The sequence below is a fragment of the Corvus kubaryi genome, unplaced genomic scaffold (assembly GCF_017639235.1).
Source record: "Corvus kubaryi isolate FWS band 111438036 unplaced genomic scaffold, C.kubaryi_AGA036_p1.0 split3-73, whole genome shotgun sequence".
NCBI classification, from domain to species: Eukaryota; Metazoa; Chordata; class Aves; order Passeriformes; family Corvidae; genus Corvus; species Corvus kubaryi.
Genome location: NW_024582091.1, coordinates 35172733 through 35186151, shown reverse-complemented (window position 1 = coordinate 35186151; position 13419 = coordinate 35172733). Strand labels below are relative to the sequence as shown.

At 43.6% G+C, this 13419-nt stretch overlaps 1 protein-coding gene and 1 long non-coding RNA gene across 27 annotated transcripts in view; one reads left to right on the top strand and one right to left on the bottom strand.

The window, feature by feature from the left end:
• Positions 1-4435: 4435 nt before the first annotated feature.
• On the bottom strand, positions 4436-8392 carry LOC121658956. The gene is made up of 2 exons (XR_006014120.1): positions 6280-8392; positions 4436-4940 (listed from the first exon to the last, which is right to left on the bottom strand). It is a non-coding gene; the product is annotated as an uncharacterized LOC121658956 (long non-coding RNA).
• Positions 8393-8534: 142 nt separating this feature from the next.
• EPB41L2 (erythrocyte membrane protein band 4.1 like 2) overlaps positions 8535-13419 on the top strand; it is a 108301-nt gene continuing 103416 nt past the window's right edge. For 25 of the 26 annotated variants that reach the window (XM_042016555.1, XM_042016548.1, XM_042016541.1 and 22 more), the window contains exons 1-2: positions 8535-8621; positions 12196-12277. The gene's annotated coding sequence lies outside the window, so the exon portion shown is untranslated. The remainder of the gene's footprint in view (positions 8622-12195; positions 12278-13419) is intronic. The other variant, XM_042016539.1, reaches the window with a different exon arrangement.

The window sequence follows — 13419 nt, the reverse complement described above, 5'->3', positions numbered from 1 at the left end:
CCCCCTCCCTCCCTTCCTGCTAATCAGGAAACTTTTAAGAATTTTTACATCTTAACACCAACCTTAATATTCCAGCTGCTACAAATGCATTCCCTATTAAAGACATGTATGAGGAAAAGATATTTCTGTAAATATCCGGATCTTCGTACCAGTGGAGTGAGCTATTGATAAGCATGAACTCTTGGAGAAGTTTTATGTGTGTTCACATAAAACACAACTTCTGTGTTTTCCATAGTAGCAATCTCAAAGATAGGGTCAGCAGGCAATTTTCTAATGGTCTGAGGATAATTTATAGGATGAATAATGCTGCTTTCTTGCTTCCAGAGACTTGGAGGAGTAACCAGGAAAAGTCAGGAATCTTATTTAAGCACTTGGAATGGGACAGATATAAGTGTCTTAACTGCCTCATGTATGCACTGTCCTCACAGAGAAAGTGAAGGCCAGAACCACAGTTAGGAAAGACTAAATATTTTCTTAACATTACTTTTCCATTGGAGCAGTTTCTGTGGTTGGCCCTGTTTGTTCCACAAATGAAACCGGAGGTGATCCATGCCACCAGTACTCTGGCCTGGGAAAGCTTGCTTTAAAAGATCTTCAGCACATATCCCAAAGAAGAGAAGCAGAGTGGATGCTGGATATGTTTTTTATTTTGAAAAAGTTATAGCTTTCAGGAAACAGGCAAGTGGTTGGATATGGTATCAAATTTGTGGGTTTGCCCCTTTGCTAGAATTGTGAGAAGAAATGTGTAGTACCATTGCTACTTGGGGATTTCTGGTGGTTGTTTTTTAGGCGGCGGGGGGGTTGCTGATTTGATTTTGTGCCTATGTTGTGAATTCCTATCTTTTTTGCCATTGTAAAGTTTCAAAACCTAGCAGGAAAATAGTCAGTGAGTGTTAGAAACTTAGAATTTTTGGTAAGTAAAGCAATCTTCTGTTCAAAACTCTTGCAGAAAATTGACTTCATTCCTTTACAAGTATTCTGGTCTCTATTGAAGCAGTGGTGCCAAGGCTCCCACTCAGTCGTGGGGTTAACATGGAACTCATCTAATTAACTGATGTCCTCTTCTCTTGTTGTGTGGTCTGTCACACTGCAATAGGCAATGTCCAAAGCATTCTTAGTGAATGGTTCAGCTTCCTACCACAGGACACTGTGATACAAGAACTTATTCAAATAATCCTGGTGAGTCTGTTTCTACAAGGTGTTTAGTGATTTATACTGAGTTACAATCAGCCTCAGTTTCTTCGATCTTTGCTAAGTGGCAAGGTTTCCCACAGCTGGATCTCAGGCTCTTTAGCTGTGTCATTCTAGGAATATGTACAGTAAACACTACAATGGTGATGTAAATATTAATTTTACCATTGAGGATAACGGGACCAGGGTGGGACCTTAGCCTATTTGGCACAGCTGTCATGAGGCTCCAATATAAATAAAAAACATCCCTCCCAGCCTACATTTTCCCAATTCTATTTATCAGCCCCATTAAAATGCCTTTCAAATGTGATAATTATCCATAGCTTTTTTAAGCTAAGTGAGAGCCCTCTCTTACACAGCTTGGTGAAGACACAAGCTCTCTCCAACTGGAGTCCAGAATCTTTCATCACTGCTAAGTATATTAGAACCAGAAACATTTTAGACATATTAACAGAGATTGTATAGGAATTGAGAATTATCAGCTTTGCAACTGAAATCTCAGATATGGAAAAATCATGTTTTTAGTGAGTTAAAAAAGATACACATCCTTTGCTTCAGTTAAGATGCCTCTGGAGTCTCCGTTGGTTGGTGTGGTGCAGCTATGAAATAAGTAACTTATTTTCTTTCTTGATGGCTTTCATCCTCTACTTTTTTACCACACAATCATGGTTCAACTACATTTCTTTAGGCGTAACTGATTTTGAGCCCTAGTTGGCCTGCCAGGTTGGATCTTTCCATCTGTTGTGGATGTTTGCTCTACAAACAAAATCTAGGTCTTCAGCAACACTTGCCACTTACCCATGCCAATATTTGTTATCCGCTTCACTACCCAGTCGGTAGTGATGCCAAGCAGCAACATCAAGGGAGCACAGGCTTTTCACATCAGTAGTCACTTTGAACTACTAGTCGTTTTTTGCTGTTCAGGGGAATTTATGTTGTGGCTTTGATTTTGACACTTAACAATACTACAGAATCAAACAAATGGGCAATCTAAAGACAAAAGAAAAGTATAACGTATGGGTATTAATTTCACAACCAACATGGTATATTTCCCATGTGATTCTCTCTTCCCATCCCCCTCTTCCCCCAGCCCCCCCCACCCCTTCTCTCTAGCTGAATGAAAAGTTTAAATTCATTGTGTTTATCTTACATCACATACTGCTTATCTTCTACATTTTTTGTTATTTTTCTTTAACACTCCAAACTCCACAACTTCTATTGCTATAAAAGGTGCAAAGGCCCTTAAGGTGTGCCTTTTCTTCCAGAGATAAAACCAGGCTTCTTTTCTTTAATGATATGTCCAACAGTGCACATCTACAGAGACATGTCCTAACTTGAGGCCAACCCTTAAGCCAGTACAGCAGTAACCAAGAAGAATCTTAGCAATTCAGAAGATGCAGTGATAGGAATGAGTCCTTTAACCAGTAGTGTCTGCAAGATCAGAATCTTACTAATTCCAACCCCCCACAATTACATTTATCAGCTTATAATCACCATGTAAGAGCTGTCAGAGTGGGATTGCTGCATTTGTTCTCCCTGTCAGCACCACAGCTGGGGTGTGAGAAAACTCATGCCTTCACACTGCACCAATATAACTTGTCTCTTGTTTTGGGCTGTATCTGATGTGTCGAAATCTGGGGCCAGAGAGAATCTGCTGCACTGTTCCACTGCCAGAAGCACAAAGCGGAATCACACATTAAAAAGTACCCAATTGGAAGGGGCATTCCTTGACCAGCAATCAAATGTAGTGGCAGCATCCACTCCTGTGATGCCAAAGGGTATCTTTCACATCATTCATGTGCATAAATTGTGTAACCTTGAGCTCCAGATGCTGCATACAAATGATATTACTGGGCACATGAAGTCTCCTGTGACAACAGGTCGAAAATATTGTCCATGATAAGTGTCTTCATCAATTATGCAGTTTTATCACAGTAAAATTGCAGGTACAATGATCTTCTTTTCCTACTGCACATTTTTATGCTGTAGCACATTTTCTGTTAATTATGGAAGATATTTTCAGCCACTAATCCAATGCCTTGGAACCTTGCTGAACGCCAGTAGACTTGCCAGCAAACTAACCTCTGGGCAAAAAAGAAAATACATTTCCTTTCCAGAAAGCAGCTTCTAGGAGAAGCTTGTTCCCATCTATAAGAAAATTTTATGGAAGAAGGAGAGACATTTTTTCAGGACCCATTTCCAGACCACTCAGGAATTTACTCATTAAAAACCACAATGATGTTGCTGAGTAACTGAAGTTAGTCACTAAATATAACTAACTAAATGTAACTAAAGCAGTTATATTATTTTACCAGGAATAGATTAGGCTAGATTTTCTTGTGTTTACTTCAGCCATTTCTGGGATCTTTTCTTCATTCCTATTTTCTTCAAAATATCTAAAAAGGAGACATCTTTACATACAAGAAGGCATCATGAGTATTTTTCCTTATGTCTTGTTTTCTGTTAACATCAGAGAGTTTATAATTAGATATGGTATTTTTTCCTTATTTTCTTCTCTAACAGACACTGCTCATAGTTGTGCCACCAGATTAATGTGGAGACTACAGGATGAACTTTATAGAAGTGTCATTTAGGTAATGCCAAGAAGCAAAGTGGCGCAAGAGTTGTGCAAACAGCCATTTTGACTACAGATTTATAGACAGCAGCTCCTACACTGCAGCCTTTCTATCTGTTAAACAGTGCGGAGGTTGTATCAGCACTTTAAAGAAATTTTGCATATTCAGTGCAACAACAGATTGGTAACAGTTCTTATCACTGTGGCACCTACACAAAATTTAGATACAAACTCAGAGGAGTGGAAAGGGGATCGACAAAAATATTTGAAACTACATTAATGGCTTTTCTCTAGTGCTAGTACAGCAGAGTACATGTCCCAAAAATGTTGTTTTTTCCACCTGAATATGAGGAAAACCTTTACTGTGAGGGTGGTTGTGGAATTTCCCTCAATGGATATTCAAGAAATATCCTGTGCAATGTGCTCTAGGATGACCCTGCTAACCAGGGAGGTTGGATCAGATGACCCACTGTGGTCCCTTCGAACTTCACCCATTCTTTGAAAATCAGAGGACTATGAAAATCACCACCTGACATGCTGCATACAGAATGACACAGACTTCATTTAGTCACCCAGATGTTTCATTACTCTGCTTAAGAAATTGTCTACATCCTTCTCCTCTTTAGGACCTGTTTGTCCCACAATAAGAGTTCAGGAAAAGCACACACCAAAAAATGCATTACATTTTATTGTGTTTAAAGAAAAGCAACATAGATTTTTAATTTAATGAAACTGCGAGGCCATTTACTTTTCCAAAACTGCAGATCAGAGAAACAAAGTTTGTCATAAGGCAGAAGATTTCTCCAGAAAACAAATGGCCTAAAACCAGTGTGAGAAGAAACACGGATGTAAATAAAGCTCTGGGATTCTGAGCAGAGAGTCTTGCTGAGGAAAGAGGAAGAAAGCAGTTCCTTTGAAGCCTTCCTGAATTTTCTAATCTAGGGAAAGTTCATTGCAGGCATTTCCACTGGTTTTAGCAACACTGGAAACCTTAATGAAGACAAGATTGTTGCAGGGGCAGTTGGTTTTAGTACTGTGTCAATTACATTTGCTCAGCCCAATGGTATCAAATACTGGCAGCCACACAAGTACTGGCAATGACAGACAGCAGCTGGGATGGTGCAAACTTAGGAAGCCTCTGAAAGCAGCAGAGACCAAGTGTCTCCTGTTGCACCTTGTCATAGGTTAGCAAGCATAGTCCCGGAAGGGACGTCCTTGCTAAGGGGTGCTTACAGTTTCCTCTGGGAACTGATAGAACCTATCAGCTGGCCAGTTTGAATATGGACAATTCTCTAAGCCACTTAAAGTTGTGATCACCTCTGTGATCCACATTTAAGAATAGGCAAACTCCCCCTCCAAGCTCTCTCTCGTTTCCGGCGCTGGGACAGGTGGCTGCGGGCCCCGTGTGGGGGCCAGCGGGCCCGGCCAGGCCCTGCCTGGGCCAGGCCGGGCCGGGCCACGGCCATCCTGGAGCCATGGACCTGTTCCAGCCATGGAACCCCCCCCCCACTGCCTTGCTGTGGGCAGCCGGAGCGGCTCGGCTCTCCCCCCCCCCCCTCCCTGCGATAAGAAAAATTCAACATTCCAGCTGCAAAGCTGCAAGGCCGAGGTGAGATTAACCCTTTTTATTGCTGTGAAGAGCTGAAAACCTGAGGGAAGAGAGAGAGGAGATGCTTAAAGCTGAAATTCTGTTGTGAAGCTATGATATATCAGAGTATCCTGTTGTAATTTCATGAAGATATGGGGGGTGGAGTGTTCAACTCGTGAGCAAAAGCACCTGCGCTGAGATAGGCAGATGCTGACGCAGCTGTAATTTCATGAGAAGTTTGGACAGGGAGAGATGAACCAGATGAGGACTTTTGCTCCAAACGGGAAAGGAGAAAACCTCAGTCCGTAGAGATGAACCAGATGAGGACTTTTGCTCCAAATGGGAAAGGAGAAAACCTCAGTTCCTAGAGATGCTCCCAGAGATAGTCCTAACGATGAAGATGATGAAGACCCTTTGCTCCCAGGGAAGGAGAAGGGCCTCTGTTTTTGTTTCTGAACGGCTCAACCTTAAAATTGTACCCCAAAAATCTTCAAGAGTGGACCCTCGAAAGCAGTTGCGGGAAAAGCTGCAAGTCGGGGGAAAGGACTCACACGCAGGCAGAGACTCCTCTTCCTAAATGGACTGAACAATATTTGGAAGTGGGCGGCTGTCTCGTTGTGATAATGTTTTCATAGCATGAGCAAGAAGAGACTTCTCTTTCTAAATGGACTGAACAAGGTTATTATGGAAGTGGTAAACAGACTGAACATCTTAAGGGTTGTCTTTTCACATTGTCAGTGGGAGAAGGGAGGAAGGTGGGGGGAGGAGGAGAGTTCTGAAGGTGGTATAATTTTTTTCTTCTTTTAGGTCTGTTAATAAACTTCTTCATATTCTTTCAAGTTTGGTGCCTGTTTTGCATTTCTCCTAATTCTTATCTCACAGCAGATAAACAGTAATGAGTATTTTGGACCAAACCACTACACACCTGTAAGTTAAGTCTTTTACAGTATAGTTACTGTTTTTAGACATGCATGGGAAGCTGCTGTATTATTTTCTGGAGAAACTGGCACATATTCTACTATCGTTCTTCATGCTTAGTGATATTAGAGCATCTGAGGAATGAATGAGGAAAGATCAGACACAGAGTTTTAGAGTCTGTTCTGCATATGGAAAGTATCTAGAGGTAAAACCCTGACCCATTAGTGCTGTGGTAATTGTAGCATCTGCTGTATCAAGTTAAAAAATGCAGTGACTGGTTTTCCCGAAAAAGAAAAATGATACTCCATCTCCTCTTTGAGAGAGTCAAAGGCTTTTTTAATGCTGTTTTTGAATTTGGAGCAAGAGATACTAAAAATAATTCATCACCTTTATTTAAATTATGCAATGTAATACATAAAACATGAAGATTACAACATCAAGCAGTATAGCTGGAACAAATTAAAACTGCTTGTGCATATGCATTATCATTCCTTCTTTTAATTACTGGTCCCTAACCTCTTTCAGTGGATGTAGAATGAACAATATGGAATTAAACACAGATATCTAATAGTGTCTGCTCTCTATTCATTGCCAACTCATTGCTTCTCAGTGCTTATATTAATTTCCTTTAAGAGCACTCCTATGAGCTGCATGGTTGCATTTACTTCTGAAGCAGTAAGATTAAAAAAAAATATTAATCAGTGTCAAATAGGACTTGATTTCTTGATGTTGCGCATTATGAAATACATAGAATATTTATGGTGTATTGCTTGTTGGCTTATTTTTCACTAGTAAGCTACCCTAAACGAAACCTCAGCATCTTAGGATTGGCATTGTGAAAACACATCCCTCAACCTCTTCACAAAAAATCAGATTAAAACTATGTGTTACATGGCATCACACAAAGATTTTTGAGACAGAAAACTTGGTCTCTTACAATTTCTTCAGAATTCTGTAATGAACAGTCAGCAACCTCAGTCATGATCCTGTTCCCTGCCTTCTAATTTTCCTAGAAATTACACAGGGATTACATATAAAATGCTTCATTTTACTGTACAGCTCTGCTCCTAAGTAGAAAAGTCTATTCTGCGCACTGCAAAAAAAAGGCATGGCATGCCTTCATGCATGAAGGTTAGGTGAGAAGCCTGAAGTTAACTTTAGGTTATAATGCACGAAAGGGATGAACTTGTACAAGCCACGTATATCATGTGCTGGATTTTGCAAAATCAGTATGACTGCACACAATGTAAATAATTTTCGGTTTCCACAGCACTTCCAGGGCCTGCAGCCTGTGCAGCACAGCAGCTGCCATGAGGTTAGTCATATCCAGTCCTTTCAGCAGTCAGCATCCACACACACATCCCAACACCTTCGGCAAGTGAAAGTCAACCCCCACTAGAAAATTCAGGTTGTAAGGCCTCTCACTTAACCTCCTGCGCAACAGCAAGGCCAGCTGCGTGGTCAGTCCAGGTTGCTCAGGAACGTCTGTTTAGGAGTGGAAATCCCTGAGGAACCCACTCCCACGGCCCAGCTGTCCACAGCATGAATAACTTTTTCCTTACACCCAGCCTGACGCTCTCATTTCACCTCACTCCCGTTGTCCCTCAGCAGGACACTGAAGCCCCTGGCTGCCTCTTCTCGACCAGGTCCCCACGAGTGCTGATTCCTTCCGCAGGCCGCGGCAGTCCCGACCCTCCACCTCCCTTCCCGCACGGGAGGGTCTCTCCGGCCCGGCCACCTCGGGGATCCCGCCGGGCTCCCGCTGGTGCAGCCGTTCCAACCGCGCGCGAGTGCCCGGGAGACGGCACCTGCAGAGGGCCGCGGAGAGCCGGGAGGAGTCACCGCCTCCCCTCCGCGCCCGCGCAGCTCGCGGTGCCGCAAGCGCTCATTCCGCTTGGAGACACCGCGGGATAGCGGCACCGCACCGCGCCCACGGCCGGCGCCCTGCCCGGACTCGCCCGGGGCCATGGCTCGACAGCGGTGCTGCCGGACAGCGTCTCTCTGGTGCGATGCCCACGCTGCGGCGACGCTCCCGAAGCCCGGCCCGGCCCCAGGCTACAGCCGCACCCCCGACGAGCAGCGGCCGCTGGAAACGGCCCAGGAAGAGCGGGCGGGGGCGAAACGCTTCCTGCGGAGATTGACGGCTGTGCCAGCCAATGGCGGCGCGGGGGGCGCAGGGGCGGGGCCAGGGCGGCCCGGCCGGGGAGGGCGCAGGGGCGGGGCGCGGGGGCGGGCGGGGTGCGGATTGGCCGGGGGGCGGGGCCGGCGGGGTTTTCTCCCGGGCTGGGCTGACGGCCGCGGCTGGGAACTTGGGGAGTGTGCGGGCGCCAGCGGCCGTTCGGGCGGCAGGTACCGGCGGGAGCGGAGCGGGACGGGACGGGAGCGGTCCCGGGGAAGCGCGACTTACTCCCGCAGTGGGGAACAGGGGATTGCAGGGAGGAGGGGGCTGGGCAATCGTAGCGCTGTGGGGGACTGGCGGTGCGCTGGCGGCCGATTTGCCCCATATCCGTCGCCGTTTTCCGTGATCCGTTCCGCTTGCCGCGGGATGCAGAGGCTGCGGGCGGGGCCGGCCCGGCTCATCGGGTAGAGCTGCCCCCTCCCTTCTTCCTTCCCTCCTTGTGTGCCGGCCCCGAGCGGCGGCGGCGGGGCGGGTGGACGGGGGCTGTCAGCGCCGGGGCCAGCAGGGGGCGGCAGCGGCCCCAGCGAGGCGAGACGTGCGGGGCCGCTCCTCGCCGCTCGGTTCCAAGTCCTCCGCGGGGCTGCCGGCACGGGCAGCGCCCCGCCCGCCGCCTCCGGCCGCCCCCCGCGCCACCGGGACCCGCAGCTCGGGGCACCCCGGCCGGCGCTGCGCGGGCTCCCGCGGTCACTGCCGTGCCCGCATCTACCGCGCTCTTGAATCCCCCGCCTCTGGTCTGGGGCCAGAAAGAGCGGGGTGTTTTTCCGCGAAAACCTGTCCCGATGGCTGTCGGTGCCCTTCCCGCACCCGTCGCCTGAATGCTGCGTGAGGAGAGGCGGTTTCCTAGTTTTTTTCCTCCCGGAGCACCACTCCTCTCCTTCTGATAACTTCATCTGTTTGCATCTTGGGCTGTTCCTTTCTTTCAGCTGTGAATTAGCTGCTGCAGAAAAATGAACTAAATAGGCCCCCGCACTGAGGCTGTTTATCAAGAATTAGATAGGGGGTGAAATCGAGGAAGACTTGAAATCCCTCATTTCCCTTCTTTTCAGGATTAGGGTAAAAATAAGTGTAGAATCCTCTCATATGCTTTGTGTCTGCTGTTTTAAAATAAGTCCCCCTTTCAAGATGTGATGACCTAGCCTCTGAGCATTATGCACTGCGATCTTTAAAAAAAAAAGATTTGTTATTTTAAAATTTTGGTCCAAAGTTCTTTTCCTATTATTGTTCTTTTGTAAGGCTTTGATTACAGTACTCTGAAGTATGAATGCACTCAAAAGAGCTATTAACACCGTGGTAACATTTTTTAGTGCAACATTCTTCCACAGGTAAAGATCCCACTGAGTTGAACTTAATCCCTTTTGATGTTAATAGTATTGTGCACACGTGTATGACTAGAAGGATCGCTGATTGACATAAATGGAGTTGTTTTGAGGGTTTGTCAGCTTAATGATTATGATTTCCACCTTCTGAAATAAATCACTGCCAGAGAACAAGTAATAGCCAGCTATAATAAACTTAGGTTAAGGTGCTTTGATACCAGCAGTTAGCAAGTAGTTGATTTGGTATGTTTTTTACTTCTTGTAAAGCTGTCCAAGACCCATTTTTCATTAAAATTTTATTTATATTTGTTTTAAAGCACATGTATTGATTTGCTTAGCTTTATGGCCTCCTTTTCTGTCTGCTGTCACGGGTGCTTCCAGAGTGTTAGTGAAATGCAACAAGCACGGGTCTACAAAACTTAGCCTTCAGCAAATTCTTGTAAACTTCCATCTGTCCAGTCCTGTAGAAGTTGAAATGAGAAAACGCTTCTTTAAGAGAGATTGTCTAAAAGAAAAGCTGCATCCTTTGGCATCATGTCTTGAACAGCAGAAAAACCGAGTCCCTGAGCTGCAGAGCCAACCAGTTGTAGAACAGAAGCAGTTTCGTGGCACCCTGGGTTACGCAGGAGTGGCCCTGGAAGAGTATTCAGCAGAAGCATTCTGCTTCAGCTGCTGATCTCCCTTACAACAAGTTTCCATTTCTGCTGGCCATGCTGCTTTCTGTCTGCTGTTGACCTCTTGGTGGGAAGTTGAGCCACTTTCTGTTGCTTAAATTGCAACATTCTGCTGAGTTTCATTACCTTTGGGCTTAGAAAATGACTTTGCCTTCAGTTTTTTCAGAGGTTATGGATCTCAAAGTTTCTATCGACAGTTTGTACCTGTGGCAGATGAGCTTGCATTGTAAAAATACTGTTTAAATGGCATAGACAAGACTTTCAAAAACATACATATTCTCTCTGCATGTGCTGATAGTGGAGAAGAGGGGGAGTTCAAACTTTTTAACATCCAAGGCTGTGTGGAATAAACTTCCAGGCTTCGTTCATTTGGAAATAGACCTTTTGTTCTACTTTGATAATTTTCCAGTAACTTCAGTCAATTCATAAAATTTTTTTAGATTCAAGGAGCAACAAAGGTAACATTCTGAAGCTAGTTTGGCTTCTTGATGTCTTAGTGGGGTTTCAATGACAACACTGAAGAGCTCTCATTCAGAGAGGGTAACCTGAAGAATAATTGTATTACTTCTAGTAGCCAGTGTGAATATTCTGAATCAGTTTGTGAGTGTTGATATAGGCAGAATATTCATTTTTCATGGGACCAGCTCCTGAGTCATGCCTTTAAAGATGAGGAATGTGGGTCGTAGGTGGAGAATGGAGAAGTGTCTGGGCAGTGCAGACATGTAAAGAAGGTATTGTGGGTCGTGATAAATAATTTAGACATATGCTCTCTTTAAGTTGATGTTCCAAAAAATCAAGCTAGGTTTATAAGCAACACTTAAAATATATGGCAAGGTAAAAATTTTTTTCTGTAGCTTGTGCTTGTGGGGTTCCTTTTTGAACTGACATTTCCTTTTGGCATTAATCTGGGAAGCATGTTTTAGTACAAAAGATTGATCTATTTAAGGATTAAAAAGGGAGGGAACAAAATAAAAGGATGGTAGGTATACCTGTAACATGGATGAGAGCTATGAAAGTATTTGCTGGCAGAAAAAGGATCTAAATGGCTTACATTTTTAATAATTGTGTTTGTAATGTGTAGTGCTACTCTATTGAAAGAGGAAGTTTTCTACATTTTAGTTTACTGTGTGTAAATTTCAGTAGGTTAAAAGTGATTTTACTGTTATAACATATTTGCCATAAGATATTTCTAAAGCAAGGTTGAATGCTTTCCTGAGGAAGATGTACTGAGTCAAACTGAGGTTTCATTCTGGAACTGGTCTTAAGTAGGGGAGGGTGAGAAGAGGGAAGGTGGGCTGTCTTCCTCATTGTAAGCAAAATTAACCCAAGAAAAGCAGTGTTGGAAAACTGTTCATTGTGTACTCACACAATGGCTGGACACAAGAAAGAGGATGGGGGCAAGAAAAGGGGATGTGGAAGCGTGTGATTGTTGTAGCCTGGGCTATACAAGAAGTCAAATTGCATTGTAAGGGGATATTTCTGGCCTTCTAATTTGAAAGTAAAGACTACTTTAAACTTTAAGAGTGTTAGACTTTAAAATAAACTGCTACACTTCTATTTTTTTAAGAGACAAAATCAAAGTGCAAGCTGAATGACTGGGTATGGGGTTTCTTTCCCTTCCTATTTGTCAGGGTGTTCACATTTTTAAAATGTTTATCATTTTAGCACTGTTTAAATTTCACTTATCTGGTTTTCTAATTTATTTGGTAGGTTAATTTTTTGGTGTAATTTGGCTCTGAATTATTCCCTTACAGGCAAGGAAGATATTGTGCTGTTATCCAGTTGTCATAGTTGATTGCACTCTACAAATCTTCAATATTCCTACTGGAGTGAAAGGTAACTTGTGATTTATTTTTTTAGAGCAGTAGATTGACTGTATGAATTTACTAGATAGGCAAAATTCTGTGTTCTGTTTCATATTCTCAATTATTTTGGCTGTTGATGTGATAAATTTACATGGCTTGAGCTGTCAGTTTTGTAATATTATGTAGGAAAGAACATCTTCATGATACAGCAAATATTTTGACTTCTACTTAAGAAGTTTGTGATGTACACCCTTCTGTGAAGGTAATTTTACTGGTAACTTATTTCCTCCATAGATTTTACCTTGTCTTTGAGAGCTTTGTAAAGATTTACAGACTAAGTGAAGGCCATATCAACAGAATATTGATTAATTACTATTGGGTAATCCAAAAATAGCTGTTCTGTTTGTCTAGCGAAATGAGAGAAGTATGTTCCATGTATGGTATGAGATTATAGACTTATGTATACTGCAAGTGGGACAGCTCAGCAAGAATGCAGGCTTATTTATTTATTTTAACAGACTTTGGGGGGAAAAAGGTTTGTTTCAGTAGTATCTGATGTCTTAGTGGCACTATACAAATACTGCATTACAGCAGCTCTGTGAGTTGGTGTTGTAAAGGAGAATGTCAGATGCCAACCCTTTGCTGTGCATATCACAGCTGCCTTTGATGGCATAATGTTTCATGACTGGACTGAAGTATGGGATGCTTTGAAGGCCTGACTTAGTGAAGTTGGCCACTTGTGTAAAAACTGATTGGCTCTGCTGAATCTCAGAAGCAGGTAGTAGTATTTTGCTTTTGTGTTTCTTTGGTTGGATTTCTTTTTCTAAAGGAGATAAGGTACTGCTACTGTCCATCTCTGTAGTGCTTTTATTAATAGTAGCGTGGCTCTTCAGAGACTTCTTGTGAAGGAGAATTGCAGGAAGATCCTCTCTTCTAAAGCTGGTGACTTGTCAGTGTCTAGGGGGTTAACTGGGTGTTTTACTTGATATTGTATCTACCATGGTGCTGTTATTTGTCTGTGTCATGGTTTCTCCTCCCTGTATTCTTTCTGAAGGGTGTGATAAAGCCTGTCTTTTAGCTTACCTTGCTGTTACTAAGTCGTGCAGCCTGTGTGCTCTGTAAGGTCATTGTTAGAAGATCTTGCCATTAAATAGTAAAATAGGGTTAGCTAAG